Source organism: Schistocerca americana, chromosome 7, assembly GCF_021461395.2.
Source record: "Schistocerca americana isolate TAMUIC-IGC-003095 chromosome 7, iqSchAmer2.1, whole genome shotgun sequence".
Classification (NCBI taxonomy): Eukaryota; Metazoa; Arthropoda; class Insecta; order Orthoptera; family Acrididae; genus Schistocerca; species Schistocerca americana.
The window spans coordinates 620,914,344-620,931,657 of NC_060125.1; the positions used below are offsets into that span (position 1 = coordinate 620,914,344).

Consider the following 17,314-nt stretch of genomic DNA (forward strand, 5'->3'; position numbering starts at 1 on the left):
TCAAGAAATATCGTAGTTGTGTAGGAACATTCCAAACTTGACTTCCGGAACTGCTAAAGGTCGTTTGATGTTTTCTGTCTGTTAGCAGTTCCACGTAAGCGCGAGATTTTGAAGAGGGAAGGAAGATCAAGGTTTAATGTTCCATAGGTGATGAGTGATTATATACAGAGCACAAGCTCAGAATAGAGAGGGATGGGGAAGGAAATTGGCCACGCCTTTTCAAAGGAACAGTTCTGACATTTGCCATTGCAGTTTGGGGTAGATACGGTTTGAAATGATATCCTGCCAAATGCGAGTCCAGTACCTCATCAATGCATCACCTCGCTCTGTCTTACTGAAGGAGTATTTACACCCAAAACTATTTTTCTCCTACAACAGAGCTCGCTTTTTGATTTAAAATTATTCCATTAAAACAAACGTTTTACATCCAATTATATTTTTGTTTATGCACAATGTAGGCTTTCTATTTATCCAAATATTTCGTCTCTCTTGTTTTCTGTTACACACATCGAGATATTTAAAGCGGAATTTTAGGTGCCAGTTCGGCGCAGATATTCCAAATTTGTGTAGTGCGATACTAGTTTTACCGATACGTATTAATAGGGAGAGTAAAATACAAAGAATAGCCAGTACTCCAGCAGCGACTGAGCAGCGTGGGCCACAGTCGCTGCTGAAGTACTGGCTATACTTCGTATTTTACTCTCCCTATTAATACGTATCGGTAAAACTAGTATTGCAGTAGACTAATTTGGGACTTCTCTGTCGAACAGCCACGTGAAATTCCGCTTCAGAAATCTTTTTTTTCGTAATAGGAAATGTACTAAAGCTTCCCGTTCCCGTTTTAAATAATTATATATATATATATATATATATATATATATATATATATATATATATGATTAATTCATATTATTTTATTATTTTGTTTTTTTATAATTTTTGTTGAATTGAATTGAGATGGATAGAAATGTTTAAAAATCAGTGAATATATTTAAACCATGATAAGGTGGCATCGGACATATACTTTGAGAATTTCGTCGCCGTAAGAAGGAGGTTCGTGGGCCACGTTATTTCTGGGCTAAAATGAGATAAATACTGAAAATACAGTTTACATATAATGTTGAAGTTTTAGGATTATGGATTAAACAAATAATGAAATCACAATAGCGTTAATCATAAGTATAATTACTGAAGTGCACTATGCTACTTACATTGGGAATACAATATTAATCACTAGTGATACGTTGATTATCCGCACGTCGGTATCTCGTCCGCGCGCAGCGGAAATTTCCTTATATAATTACTAGTATGCGCGAATATGCGCCCTGCAGTACGCAGTGACTTTTTATAAAATTACAGAGTTTAAATTAGAGCGGCCAGTCTAACGTGCGAGGCTCTCCCTCGACTCCTTTCCAGAACAGATAACAAAAGACGTAATTAACAAAAGACTAGACATCCTTTCCGTGTCTCACCAGCGATCACATGCGACCGCGCACAAGATAACCTGCATTGGCTTTCATGCTTCACTAAACAGGGTTCTCTGATTAAGAAAAAATAGATTTATATGCTATGGCTAAAAACGTGCCTTTAAACCGTCGACGCTAGGCGTCGCATGAAAGACGTGATGAACGTTTGTTTGGGCTTACTCCAGCTACACACTAAAAACACGAAATTGCAAATATCCGCTGAAATACCAGAGAAAATGTGCCTCGCAACTCTTAGGAGAAGTACCCGGTATAAACTGTTATGTATTATTGCATTTATTTTCTCGTCTTTAAACTGAAACAAGTGCGTAACAAGCAGTATCTCAAAATACGCTCTCGTTGCCAGTTTCTTCCGACGACCCCTTCAATCAGGTGAAACTTCCGATGTTAGAAGACGGCGAGACCTTCCCGCAGTCTCGGGATTTTATGACTCTGTAGCCGGCACAATCGGTCGATGATTCAGGTCAGTGTCCCACAGGCGGCGCGGTTGGCTGTCGATTTGCGACCCGGGAAGTGACGAGAAGCCAACCCGGGCCGGAAAGTCGCGGCGAGGTGCGGACAGTGCCCCCTGGCGACGGAGCCCGGCGTGGGCTGCCAGAGCAGACGGCGGACGGCAGACACGTCACTGAGAAACGGCGCGCGCCGCATTCCGGGCCATCATTTTGTCATCGGCGCCGTACATCTGCGGCGCGGCGCGACCAGAAAACATCTTTAACGTCAGCCGCAACACGGGTCGGCCGGGGACACATTTTCCCGGGGCGCCCCTTGGCGAAGACAAATTTTAGGGCTGCGCGGGCGGCGCACAAAGTGTCGCGCGACGGGCGGGGGGCGCGGCCCGTTTGAAGAGCGCCGTTTAACGAGACGCGGACGGAGATGCGGCCCGCGCGGGCAATTAGGCCGCGAGTTATGCCCGCACGTGTCGCGCCGTGTCGCCCCAAATAACGCCGTATTAATATCGCGTGACCCAGGTCCGGGCCCGGCCGTGTGCCTTCCACCCGTGAAGACCCGGGATGCCTCCAGATAGCTACCTGCTATCTCGCAGCCAGCCGTCTGCCGCCACCGTGCAACGACAGCTTCACGTATACAAAAGTTTGCAGCACATTGACACTCTTACCTACCCCTGCTGAAGTTCGATCTCTCACTCACTTTCCGAGACCGCTGTGTTTAGGACACGAAGCCCAGTTCGCGGCAGTAAAAGTATCGTATGGAAGCTCACCAACAGCACGTCTTGCGTGCGCCTGCTCTAGCTCTATGTTTCTCTGCATCAGATCACGCAGTACCGGTTTGGCAGAACTCTGTGCACACACTACAGGATGACATCAATTTATTTACTCATCATCATTTAAGACTGATTATGCCTTTCAGCGTTCCGTCTGGAGCATAGCCCCCCTTATAAAATTCCTCCATGATCCCCTATTCAGTGCTAACATTGGTGCCTCTTCTGATGTTAAACCTATTACTTCAAAATCATTCTTAACCGAATCCAGGTACCTTCTCCTTGGTCTGCCCCGACTCCTCCTACCCTCTACTGCTGAACCCATGACTCTCTTGGGTAACCTTGCTTCTCCCATGCGTGTGACATGACCCCACCATCTAAGCCTGTTCGCCCTGACTGCTACATCTATAGAGTTCATTCCCAGTTTTTCTTTGATTTCCTCATTGTGAACACCCTCCTGCCATTGTTCCCATCTACTAGTACCTGCAATCATCCTAGCTACTTTCATATCCGTAACCTCAACCTTGTTGATAAGGTAACCTGAATCCACCCAGCTTTCGCTCCCATACAACACAGTTGGTCGAAAGATTGAACGGTGCACAGATAACTTAGTCTTGGTACTGACTTCCTTCTTGCAGAAGAGAGTAGATCGTAGCTGAGCGCTGACTGCATTAGCTTTGCTACACCTCGCTTCCAGTTCTTTCACTATGTTGCCATCCTGTGAGAATATGCATCCTAAGTACTTGAAACCGTCCACCTGTTCTAACTTTGTTCCTCCTATTTGGCACTCAATACCTTTTATATTTCTTTCCCACTGACATTACTTTCGTTTTGGAGAAGCTAATCTTCATACCATAGTCCTTACATTTCTGATCTAGCTCTGAAATATTACTTTGCAAACTTTCAATCGAATCTGTCATCACAACTAAGTCATCGGCATATGCAAGACTGCTTATTTTGTGTTCACGTATCTTAATCTCACCCAGCCAGTCTATTGTTTTCAACATATGATCCATAAATAATATGAACAACAGTGGAGACAGGTTGCAGCCTTGTCTTACTCCTGAAACTACTCTGAACCATGAACTCAATTTACCGTCAACTTTAGCTGCTGCCTGACTATCCATGTAAAGACCTTTAATTGCTTGCAAAAGTTTGCCTCCTATTCCATAATCTCGTAGAACAGACAATAACTTCCTCCTAGGAACCCGGTCATACGCCTTTTCTAGATCTATAAAGCATAGATACAATTCCCTGTTCCACTCATAACACTTCTCCATTATTTGCCGTAAGCTAAAGATCTGGTCCTGACAACCTCTAAGAGGCCTAAACCCACACTGATTTTCATCCAATTGGTTCTCAACTAATACTCGCACTTTCCTTTCAACAATACCTGAGAAGATTTTGCCCACAACGCTGATTAAAGAGATACCTCTGTAGTTGTTACAATCTTTTCTGTTTCCATGTTTAAAGATTGGTGTGATTACTGCTTTTGTCCAATCTGATGGAACCTGTCCCGACTCCCAGGACAATTCAATTATCCTGTGTAGCCATTTAAGACCTGACATTCCACTGTATTTGATGAGTTCCGACTTAATTTCATCCACCCCAGCTGCTTTATTGCACTGCAATCTATTGACCATTTTCTCCGCTCCCTCAAATGTGATCCTATTTCCACCATCATTCCTATCCCATTCTAACTCGAAATCTGAAACATTACTGATCGTATTTTCACCTACATTGAGCAACTCTTCAAAATATTCCCTCCATCTGCCCAAGGCATCCACAGGATCCACCAGCAGTTTTCCTGACCTGTCCAAAATGCTTGTCATTTCCTTCTTAACTCCCTTTCGAAGACTGCTAATTACACTCCAGAATGGTTTTCCAGCAGCTTGACCCATAGTCTCCAACCTGTTTCCAAAGTCTTCCCAAGATTTCTTCTTGGATGCTGCAATTATCCGTTTGGCTTTGTTTCTTTCTACCTGAGTTCTGGTATGTAGCCATTTTTGATACGCCTTCTTTTTCCTTCTACAGGCTACCTTGACTGTGTCATTCCACCAAGCTGTTTGCTTCGTCCTACCTTTACACACTACTGTTCCAAGACATTCTTTAGCCACTTCTAGTACTGTGTCCCTGTACCTTGTCCATTCCTTTTCCAATGACTGTAATTGACTACATTCAACTAACTGGTACCTTTCTGAGATCGCTGTTATGTACTTGTGCCTGATTTCCTTATCCTGAAGTTTCTCCACTCTTATCCTCCTACATATGGACCTGACCTCCTCCACTTTCGGCCTCACAATCCCAATTTCACTGCAGATTAAATAATGATCAGTGTCATCAAAGAATCCCCTGAATACACGTGTGTCCCTCACAGTCTTCCTGAATTCCTGATCTGTTATTATATAGTCAATGACAGATCTGGTTCCCCTGCCTTCCCAAGTATACCGGTGAATGTTCTTATGTTTAAAAAAGGAGTTTGTGATTACTAAGCCCATACTGGCACAGAACTCCAAGAGTTGTTTCCCGTTCCTGTTGGCCTCTATATCCTCTCCAAATTTACTCATAACCTTTTCATACCCTTTTGTTCGATTTCGGGAGGACGACGGTTCAATCCCGTCTCCAGCCATCCTGATATAGGTTTTCCGTGATTTCCCTAAATCGTTTCAGGCAAATGCCGGGATGGTTCCTTTGAAAGGGCACGGCCGATTTCCTTCCCAATCCTTCCCTAACCCGAGCTTGCGCTCCGTCTCTAATGACCTCGTTGTCGACGGGACGTTAAACACTAACCACCACCACCACTTTGTTCGATTTCCAATCGTGGCGTTAAAATCACCCATGAGCAGAACACTGTCCTTGTCCTTTACTCTAACAACTACAGCACTGAGCGCCTCATAAAAACTATCCATCTTATCTTGATCTGTCCCTTCACAATGCGAATATACTGACACAATCCTAATTTTCTTGCTAGACACTTATTTACTTTTCAAGTAAAAAACGTGCTGCCCTTTGTTACATAGAAGGTCGTACATTCTGTGGTTCTACATGTTATATAATACTATCATACAAATTCAATTTTATTACTAATGCTTTTTTTGTTTCTTATTTATTTATTTATTGAGAATTTTACAGTGCTCCCAATGAGACAAGCCGCAACATAACAGGCTGCCTATGACCAAACTCAGTTGACAAACTCTACCATCTAGTATACATAGCAGCCCCGCATGTCAGAAAAAGACCAGCGGAAAAAGTTGAGACGAGGAAACAGGAAAATCATCCTAGACATACCATGTCGGGAAGCGAAGCAGAGCTTTCCTCCGAACTACTGAAGCAACTGCATCATCTCCTGAACTACGGCCAAACACCAGGAGGACATATCTAAAATCTAAAGGAAGAGCCTGCTGCTGTTTTTCAAACACCTCACCTGACGTGTAAGACTTTGTATACACTGTGAACAAGAAAATGATGAGGTACAAACATAACTTCGAGCGGTGGGGATTCATTACTGGAGAACCAACGTCTGAATGTGCAGAACTTCAAAATACACACCACCTCGTATGCCAGGGCGTACAAAAAGACGGCACGCTGGATGATTAAGTTTCGGCAAATGTCCGACGAATAAAGATTGCCCAATTCTGGACCCCAAAATCCGTATTATGCATACTAATATTTCCGTATATCTCATAACCTTGTAGATACATTGTAAGTTGATGAACAGACGCATGCCATGGATACATGAATAAGAACAATAGCGTTTAATATATCAAGCTCCCGATCATCAGCGAGTTGATTAGGATTATCCAATTTGCAGATTATTCTTACACATTTCGGCGACTTTTCAAAAAAGGAAGCCTATATAACTATTGTTAAAATTAGAACGAATATTTTCGTTCAGAATATACTATTAGGCATGTGACTAGTGTTTTACCGCCGGGAGACGATTCGGGCCGAATCCCACAGTCGGTCACCACTGACGCATTTTTCCGCCTTCCCCATTTCATCTTCAGGTAAATGCGGGGTCTCTACCCATCAATGATGTTCACTGACTATTTTCTATTTGTTTGTCGAGCCCTTTCCCTAAGAGCTAAAAATGGGTAACTCCCAACGTATTGAAAGCCGATACTAAAATAACGATTTTAGCATTTCTTCTGGCAACGTTCCCTTCAGAATTGTTGCATTGTGTTAATATGAACTGAAACCGTACAGTTAAACCTGGCCGAGAGGAATGCAGTTGTTGATATCACTTTTCCAGCCTCAATAATATCATAACTCTTGCCGTTGCTGATATTACGGGGGTTTACGTATGTAAAGAAGACAACAGATAAAAGGTAAACGATAGAAAAGACAGGGATAGTTACAGACAGGTTAGAAAAGGACGAGTGTCCGGTAAAACTTCCTCAGGATTATGGGATAGGCATATAAACAATGAGAAACTGAAACTAAAACAAAGAAAATCTGAAATACCATTTGTTTTAAGTGCAATTAGGTTAATAAATTTTCAGTTTCTCGTAACACGTAGGTAACGCAGTAGGCTTTCAAATCTGGCCTGTAGTAAGTCTTGTAAACGCATTAAACAGCAGTTTTCGATAAGAACACGCGATTTGCGGTTCATCCGTGTTTTCCCATTATCCCTGCACTCTCGGGTCCATGTTAACCTGGATAATCGGCAACTTACTGCACTGTTCTGGCCGCAGGAAGTCGCTAAATACGAACGTAATAGTGAACTGACATACTCGGAGCAGTTAAGTGGAGCGCACTGTGTTCTAATCGTGATCGGGGCATGCGGCGCAAGTTGGGTCTGTCAACGAGTCCTGGGGTGTTAGACCGTAACCGCTTTGTCATTTGACGGCACGAAGGATCGTCAGCACGAGAGTTTACCGCCGAATTGGCGAACACCGTATCATTCCAACTCAACAACTACTATCTTCAGAAACGAAACATCGAACATCTGGCTCGTAGAGAGCTCGAGATCAACCACTGGCCAGTACTACCTGCAAACAATGGCTCATTGGTACCTCGAGAAGAATGCAACGGCCGCAAATGGGAGGGATGTGTCGAGCAACGCAGTACCAACAGTGCGTTACGGACAAAGGTTCCGACACCGTGGTGCGCGAGGTATCGGGAATGCAACCTGGGTCGATAGTTTTGTGTTCTCTTCAACGACGAGTTTACGATTTGTCTGGCGCCTGGTGTTCCTAGCGAGTGAACAGGCGCCAAGTATCAATGTAAACCTCGCATATTCTGTCCCACTCGTCGGACAGACAGGTCAGTATCGTGTAAGGATGTTGCACGCCGGTCGCCGCTGTCGAGGGTAATTTGAAAGCTGTGCAGCGTGTATACAAGATGCCACAACCTATTTGCCGCTCCTGCAGTCAACATTTCACGTCGGTTCTCCGGCGGCTCGGCCTTCCGCCCCCTCTCGAGGTAATTTGCTTTGCTGCGAAGCGCATTAACACGCGACCCGCGGCGCAGGAGATTCGCTTAGCGCCCGAGAGTGCGGACCTGGGGCCGGGGTGGGCCAGATTAATGGCACGGGACTCGAATCCGTTTGGCGACGCCGCGGCGGTGGGGTGGGAACCGGCAGCAGGTCCCTAATGGACAGCCGGCGCCTAATGCGGCCCTTCCTGCGTAACGCAGCCTCCCCACGCACCCCACAGTTCGTGCCGCATCCATCCCCTGCGGGTGGTTTCCCGAGTACATCACACTGCTCCCCCACCCTCACGCGTGTTTACTACAGGAGATTACCACTGTATTTCGCGAGGTTATGGGCTCACTTCCAGTCATTTCCATACTGTAGGTGTGAGCATTCAGATGCGAGGAACAGAATTTTTGTCTCCAACACACAAGACTTCAAACTGACCTGAGTATGGCACAGCGTAAGCGCTCTGGACAATCCGAATTTCATTATATCGTTGGAACAGTTAGAAGTGATGTGAACGTTGCAAGTGTTTTTGCTACAAGAAAAGAAGGCAAAGCCACGGTTATTTTTTAGGTCTTGTACTGAACTTATCCTATCTTACGAGTCTATTTTAATTGTTCTGCGACGGAAGTATTGCAAAAAATGGCTTCCTAGTACGCCAAAGTGAACACACAATTTGGACCCATCACGCGCAGCACATTTGTGATTTATTACACACTTCAATATTTTTACGGACGAAATCAAACCTTTTTTACTTTCTGGTGCAATAAGTTTCATCTTCGTCCATCACTTATGAAACTGTAGTATTAACCGCACATACTGTATGTTATACAACTACAGTTCCCTAATATGATTACTTTAAAAGAAGCACAAAGGTTGGAGAAACTGGGGGCAGTGGCTCAGACTGTCATGTATAAATCTTATCTGAAAGTGAAAATTGTTCCGAACGCTATAGAATCAACAAACTAACACTACCGAATTTATCTAGAAGGTGTCTCATAAAGACAGGCCGTTTGACTATTGTAGGACAACGAAATTAGCAAATAATACTAATAAACAAACGTCTCGAAATCAACGCTGTCCCTGATACAACGTATTGCGACCGAGTACATCAACACCATCTCAGAGGATTCTAACTGCAGACGCCCACTTGAGGGCAACCACTTTACAAGTATTCCACACGGTCACCGTTTGTGTGAAGGCAGGTCTAAGCAAGTTTTCTCGTCGATCCTGTACACGTTCAAAAATCCAAGGTGTGTTCCGAATAAACCGACAACCATCCACAAAGTGTTCTCGTTCATCGAATTGCCAAAGGGCTTGAGTACATCACAGATTTTAAGTATCGCCATACAAACAACGGGTTCAAGTCGACGGACCTACGATGCCGTGGTATTGGCGACCAACGATAAAAACACAAGTTGTCGAAACGCTATTTAACAGTCCTTAGCCGGCCGCGGTGGTCTCGCGGTTCTAGGCGCGCAATCCGGAACCGTGCGACTGCTACGGTCGCAGGTTCGAATCCTGCCTCGGGCATAGATGTGTGTGATGTCCTTAGGTTAGTTAGGTTTAAGTAGTTCTAAGTTCTAGGGGACTGATGACCACAGCAGTTGAGTCCCATAGTGCTCAGAGCCATTTGAACAGTCTTTAGAGATCCGAAATGATGACAAAATCAAACGAGGGCAGGTTATCACTTTATAATTTACGTCTCATTTCCGATGTTTCTAAACTGTGTTGTAACACTGGCATGACTACACTTGTGCACACATCTGTATCGGGGAATCCATTGGTTTCCCGACTCAAGTTTATTAGAATTATTTGCTCGTTTCATTGTCCTCTACTCCCACCTTTTCCAGACACGCTGTAGCTATATGGTCATACAATCACGTAACTTAGCCTTACAATATCAACTATTTATGCCATTATGTCTCCGTATTTTTCAGTACACAAAGCGTCTGTTAGCAGTGCGACGACTGTAATTACAACTTTGTTATAGTTACTTTTTCTCGTTTGACGTATTTCGATTTGTATCGATAACAGCAACAATTATTTACCATTTTTGTTCGCAATAAATAAATGTGTAAAACAGGGCACAAAAGGGTAGTTTTAAAATTTCGGTCTTAGCGCAAAATGTAAACCAACAACGTTATACTGCAGTCGCTTGATTGTATCGGTCTGATTCTGGCGCTAGGTGCAGTACGCTATGCGCCCTCTATACACATTTCTATTCTATAACCTATTAATTTCACATGATGCTATTAATTTTCCTTGCCATTCTTGCAGCACGTCAACGATGAATGCGCCGCAACATAAACAGACTTTATTTTTATTGTGCTTTATCATATATATTTTGTTCTGTATGCAGCAGATGCACATGGCACGTATTTCCAACTTATAGATCACATTTCAACGTTTCACTGGACATAACCTATCCTGTTGCACGCTGCACATGCTCTTGCTCATATGCTGGAGGCCTAAATATGTGCAGTTAACTGCTTAAATATGGCCTATCAACTGGAAACTTTTATTATATGCATCTAGTACATAAATAAGAACATATGGCTACATGAAAAGGACATAAAAATGAATACCACAGATGACGCACGGCTAATATGACCAGTGAGACAGGTTTGGTAGACGAATAAAATATTCAGTTGCAAAAGGATTTTTTCCTTGTGTGGTAAAGTATAACTGAAGTAGCAACTGAGGAAAAATGGCTACAAATATAAACAATATTAAGACTTTATTTCCTTTATCGATTTCTTACATTTACTGCATGTATGAAGATGATTAGGGTCCCGAAAAAGGCCAAAGGAGATACCTTAGAAGAAGGGAGAAGAAAGACAAACCTACAATTACGGCACTTAGATGTAGAAAAAGCTTTCGACAATGATGAGTGAAACAGACTCTTTGAAATTCTGAAGTTATGAGTGACAAAATACAGAGAGCGAAATGCTATCTACAACTTGTACAGAAATTAGTCAGCTGTTACAAGAGCTGAAAGCCATGAACGGGAGAAAGAATTGTAGAACGGAAGAGGACAGGGATGCAGCCTATCCGCCATGTTAGTACGCATATCAAACAATGGAGGAAGCCAAGCAGAACTGTGGGAAAGGGGTGGGAGGTCAGGCAGAAGAAGAAAACGTTCGAGAGACAACAAAGATATTGGAAGATCAACTGAACAAAATTGATATTCACTTGAGTTTATAAGATCAATATCAACAAAATCAAAACAAGAGCAATACATTGTAGCCGAATTACAGCACATGACGCTAAGGAAATGATACACTAAATGTAGTACACGAGTTTCGCTATTTGAGCAGCAAATTAACTGCCGTTGGACGAAGTAATGACTGTATAAAATGCAGACTGGGAACAGCAGGGATAGTGTGTTTGAAAAAGAGAAATATGTTAACGGATACTAATTGAAGTGTTAGGACGTTTTTTTCTGAAAGTATTTTTCCGGAGAATGCACACGTTATATGGAAGTCAAACGTGGACGATAAACAGTACAGATAAGACGAGAAGAGAAACTTTCGAAATGTGATCTTAGAGGAGAATGGACAGCCTGAAGAACTAATGACGAAGTACCGAATCGAAATTGTGGGAAAAGATGCTTTTGGCAATTGACTAAAAGAAGGGCTAGGCTTGTAGGAATCATCCTAGGCCATCGCGGAATAGTTAATTTGGTTATGGAGCAAAGTGTGTGCAGAGGGAGACCAACATCTGACTATAGCGGACAGATTAAGTGGATGTGGGTTGGAGTAGTTATGGAGGAATGAACAGATTTATGCAGGACGGACTGACGTGGAGAGCTACGCCAAACCAGTTCTCGGATTGAAGTCCACGACAACACAACGCGCTCACACGCGAGTGCAGTTAGTGCCCAAAGCGGAGGTAGCCGGTTCGAAACTGACGCTGGGACACCAATGCATGGTGATTAAGTGATGGAGAGGTGCTGGAGTACCGTTCTTGATCGACAGGCGATTTGTCAGCGCCTCGTGTGCTGGCGACATGGCGCCACTGCTGGTGGCGATCCGCCCATCTGATAACGATGCTGGCTGAGCCCGGCGGCCCGCTTGGTGCCAGCGGAAAGGTGAAAACTCTGCGTGGGCAGCGGATTACATGGTCACAACAGACACGACACCATGCTGCACATCAGTCACCCACAAGGCCAATAAATCCACTTGGCAGTTCGCAACAAGATGATAATAGTAAGCCGTCACACTAGGGAAGTAAACAGAGCATCGGTCACAACTATCACTGAAATCGTAAGTACTTGTTTGAAACCGTCTAGATCAAATACTATAGATTCTTCTACTGCCCACACAGATTCCAGTACCAAAACTCTTGTCTATGTGCTTCTACACACTGCTTAAAACATCTCAAATTGGCGGCGTTTCTTTCCTCAGTGTGGTGCTTCCGTAGTCTTGTGGGTAGCATCTGTGGGTCGTAATGAACACACAGCATGTTCAGTTGGCTGTGGCCACATCGGATTTTCTTATGAAGCGGTCTCGTCTGCGGCCCCGTCTTCCTCGTGGTGCGAAATGAAGAATACAAGCGCCGTATTTGACGTGAATGTCACCAATGTGATGTTGAGTGTAAGTGCTTGCATGAAGCTGGGAGCCGAACGAATTTTATTGCTTTATTATCTCGTTCCTGTGAGAGATCTTTCCTGACTTTCGCAGGATCAAAAATTAAAATTCTTTCCTACTTACTTCTACTAATTATGTCAAGAGAAATTGTTTTGAACAAGCGAAATTACTTTCGACCGGCCACAACTGTGGGTTCTCTGACTAATCTGGGAGAAGGACTCTCACTGTCAAACACATGAAATACCGGTTCACTTTATTACATAAATGAATACAAGATTTACTTAACTTTGATACATTTCTTTACCACAGGAGTATCAACTAACTTACAACTGTCACGGACTAGCACGGCATCACTTGATGTGCTAAGTAATAAACTGTTCTTTTGAGGCGCAATGTTCAAAAAAATGGTTCAAATGGCTCTGAGCACTATGGGACTTAACAGCGGAGGTCATCACTCCCATAGAACTTAGAACTACTTAAACCTAACTAACCTAAGGACATCACACACGTCCATGCCCGAGGCGGGATTCGAACCTGCGACCGTAGCTGTCGCGCGGTTCCAGACTGCAGCGCCTAGAACCGCTCTGCCACTCCGGCCGGCCGCAATGTTCAACATAAACAACACTACAAGTTAATCTGGAAGTTTACCTACTCGTTGGTCCTAGAAACGTGTTGAGCTCTTGCATGCTCAAGACTATAGTGACTGATGTGGCTACGCGTTCTCTAGACGATACCACAGAAACGAAGCGACTACTCCCAATGAGCCGGCAGGAGTGGCCGAGCGGTTCTACGCGCTACAGTCTGGAACCGCGCGACCGCTACGGTCCCAGGTTCGAATCCTGCCTCGGGCATGGATGTGTGTGATGTCCTTAGGTTAGTTAGGTTTAAGTAGCTCTAAGTTCTAGGGGACTGATGACCTCAGAAGTTAAGTCCCATAGTGCTCAGAGCCATCTGAACCATTTTTGAACTCCGAATGCATTAATATAAGGGATGATTCAGCTGCCCCTACCGACGGGCTTTTTTGCCAACCGCAGTGCCTTCAATATCATGCGCAATATTCTCTCGCTCTCTGTGCGTAAACTACTAATCCCACAGAAAAAAATGAACAGGACCTTTCCGTATTAATTTTAACATAGATAAATTTTTACTGAGATATGTTTTCGCTGGAAGCCATGGTTTTCGAGTTATTCAAGAAAAATGCACCTGAAGGTCACTTTTGGATTAATTCGAAAATTATGGCCTCTAGCAAAAACGTGTCCCTCTACAAAATTTGACTACATTAAATTTCCTGCAGAAGGGTCCTGTTCATTTTTTCTGTAGAACTGAAAGTTTGTGCACCGGGATCAAGAGAATATGAAAATTTTGCGCGTGGTATTAGAAGGCATTGTGGGTTGCATAAAACACATCAATAGGCATCATATCTTCTGATAATTCTGCCTTCAAAGTCTGCATGGAGATCAAAATATTTTATCGCTGGAAGACCCAGCATCTTTTTTCTGTATACCAGAGGATGAAGAGCGCCAAACTGTAGGAGAATGTAAATGACCAAGACATTAAAAGGGCACTGTAAAATAAAGCGTGCAGTCTAACGAAAAAATCCGCCGTCTTGCGGCTAACAGCGACATCTGGACAATGGGAGCAAATATCGTATCACGCTGGACTAACCGATGAACCGACGACAAACGGGAATGAGTAGTCTGACTGACTCTTGACAGCCTTCCCTGTTTCCTCCTGCTGCTCCTGCTAGTACTACATGCACTCGTACAACTGTATTCTGTGAGCCACTTTACGGCCCGTGGCGGAGAGCGCTTCTGGTATCGTTATCAATGCCCCCTCTCCTGTTCCATTTCGAAAAGGTGCGTGGGGAGAAAGACTGTCGGTAGTTTGTTTCAGAATGAACTCTAATTTCTCTCATTTTCTTGTCGTGACGAATTGACATGACGTATGTGTGGGGAGGTAATACGCTGCCGACGCTTCTTGGGAAGTCCACGGAGATGCCCTGCGTCTCACTCGCGGCTGTGGCAGGAACACACGTTGTGGAATGTACGGCAGCGGACACTTAAGTAGGCAGCGCTTACTGTCGGGCCCGCATAAACTTTCTGAAGTGTTATACTTATTAAGTAGCCTGTCAGTCTCACTTTGACCCGTGAGACAGGCCTACAACAGTCACCGTTCCAATGTCAACGTTCTTATAGCAATCCAGATCAGACCACTAGACTGGAAAACACACGCAGCTGACCACCAACTTATCGTCTCCTAACAACTTCCGACGATAATTTCCACAGAGAGAAATTAGGATAACTGTTCAAAGTCAATAGGTCAAAAGTCTGACACAACTAACACATTTCAAGTTCGCATACAAACAAATGGACTTTATTGGCTTCCAATTACACCTCGCCATGACCGCCTCGTTTATTTAACACCATTTCCAGCTTGTTATGGGATCCACAATCTGATATGAGCCTTCTGCTCTTTGAGCATATGCACACTCACAAATGCGCAACTCTCGCCCACACAATAGAAAAATGACTGACTAGAATTTTACAACCTTTCATGGAACCAGAGCTGTGTACTCCTTTCAACCAGCTGTTTTGAGCCGCAAATGGACTACACATTTTCGCGACCTCCCTGTTGCTGCACGAACTTATTCCAACATCCAGCCCTTTCATCGAACCGGTGTCCAGGGCAGAACACAAGCACTACCTTTGTTCACTGCCCGTTCCAGCCGACAACTTTCCTCTGCAAAGTGCTATTCCTGTTCCAACAGGGGCTGCAAACGACCTGCGTTGCTAGGGGAGTCAATCGCTCTTAAGCCAGCCTAGAAGGCTCCAGCCACAAACCAGTTTAGATGAATTTATTAGGTCTAGGCTGCAGAAATGCCCCAACCAGTAATGCTGGAAACGAACTGTGATGTTCCAAAGAAACAAGAGGACGATACCATGTCACTGCCAGAAAGATATGTTGCAAGTTGCGAAGACAGCCAGATGATAAAAGTGTGGCTTTAAAAACATGTAGCTGTCTGTTAGCCACCTTACTGTGTGCGATGTGCAGCAAAAATATAACGACTATCTTAACAAGAACCACCTCGGCTCGATATGATGGATAACATGCCTACTGTACAAAATGTAAGCCACCTCCTTAGAAGAGACCTGTGAGTGACGTTAATCTGGGATCAGGCGGTCATGCAACCCTCAGGTAACGCAAGTCACAGAAGCGAATTGGGGCGTGGGGCAACTGGTTGTACGCAATCTGCGCCGAATGATGTGGAGGCGTGATAGAATGGTATTGGGATGTGAATGTACGTAGTTACCTGATTTTTTGGTGTATCACTGTGTCAAAGGAATGGTGCACCAATGGCAGGCATGTAACATGGCGTAAAATAGTGATAATAAATAGAGATTCTTTAATAGGCACTGGATGTGGGTGTTACGCCTTGTCAATGACAATCGGTTTCAAAACCAACAGCAACAAATGGTTTCAGTTTGCGAGCTAACGTTGCAGAGGAACTGTATGCAATGGACATTTGGAGTCGGATACAAATGGTTCAAATGGCTCTGAGCACTATGCGACTAAACTTATGAGGTCATCAGTCGCCTAGAACTTAGAACTAATTCAACCCGACTAACCCAAGGACATCACACACATCCATGCCCGAGGCAGAATTCGAACCTGCGACCGTAGCGGTCGCTCGGTTCCAGACTGTAGCGCCTAGAACCGCACGGCCACTCCGGCCGGCTGGAGTCGGATACCTCGCAAAGCGCCACTGGTTACGCCGTCTCTCTTCAATGGGGCAAACGACATTGCAGTTGGGCTGCACCTGACTGGAGGCCTATAGTGTGGTGCGAAGCATCGCCATTTTGCCTCTTTTCAAATGATGCAAGGCGCCGAGTGCATCGATGGCCCAATGAGGTGTTTAACATGAAATGTGTGGATGGCTTAGTTCGGGCTGGAAGTCGTTCTGTGAAGTTTTAGGTTTTCTGCGTGTTGATTTGGTCTACTGATTCACGTTACCGTGTACGTGAACCAGAAAGTTAATTTCACCACTCCTTGTGATCTAGTGCCGCCCTTCCTTTTATATCTTCACGACGAGTACACAGTGGATACTACCACCTGACGAAATGAAAACAACCGCGTTCACACGACTGCATGCCGGTGTGACGAACACGCATGGACTCTGTCGCACCTCGACTGATCATAATCCCGCATAAAATATCTAGGATTCTTTGAAACATCAGGTGAAACGTAGCAGTGAAACTCTCTGCAACTGGTTCCTATTACGAGACCAAATAATCGATGGGTGGCGTCGGCTGGATATCTCACGCTCGCTAAATCGAAGCCAATGTCTATAGACGATGTTGCGGAGTAACACCGTCATGTTTCCTGCCGGTGACCATGTTGTTCGGTACGCGCATCAGAAACGTGTTGTGGAAACTCTATCACGTTCCAGGACGCCGGTGTCCATCAGAGCTGGACGTTACTGGTTAGAGTTGAGGTCTGAGAACAGCACTTCCCGGAAGAGAATTTCTGGAGGAAGGCAGTGAGAAGCGGAGGGCGGCTGGGATGCGGCAGGAAGCGGCCGTGTATGACGGAGGGCGGCTGGGAG

The 17,314-nt window shown here is 44.5% G+C and overlaps 1 protein-coding gene across 1 annotated transcript in view; it reads right to left on the reverse strand.

Moving 5' to 3' along the window:
- Window positions 1–17,314, reverse strand: part of LOC124622011 (neurobeachin) — a 1,442,121-nt gene that overhangs the window by 38,729 nt on the left and 1,386,078 nt on the right. The gene's annotated exons all lie outside the window — the stretch shown is intronic.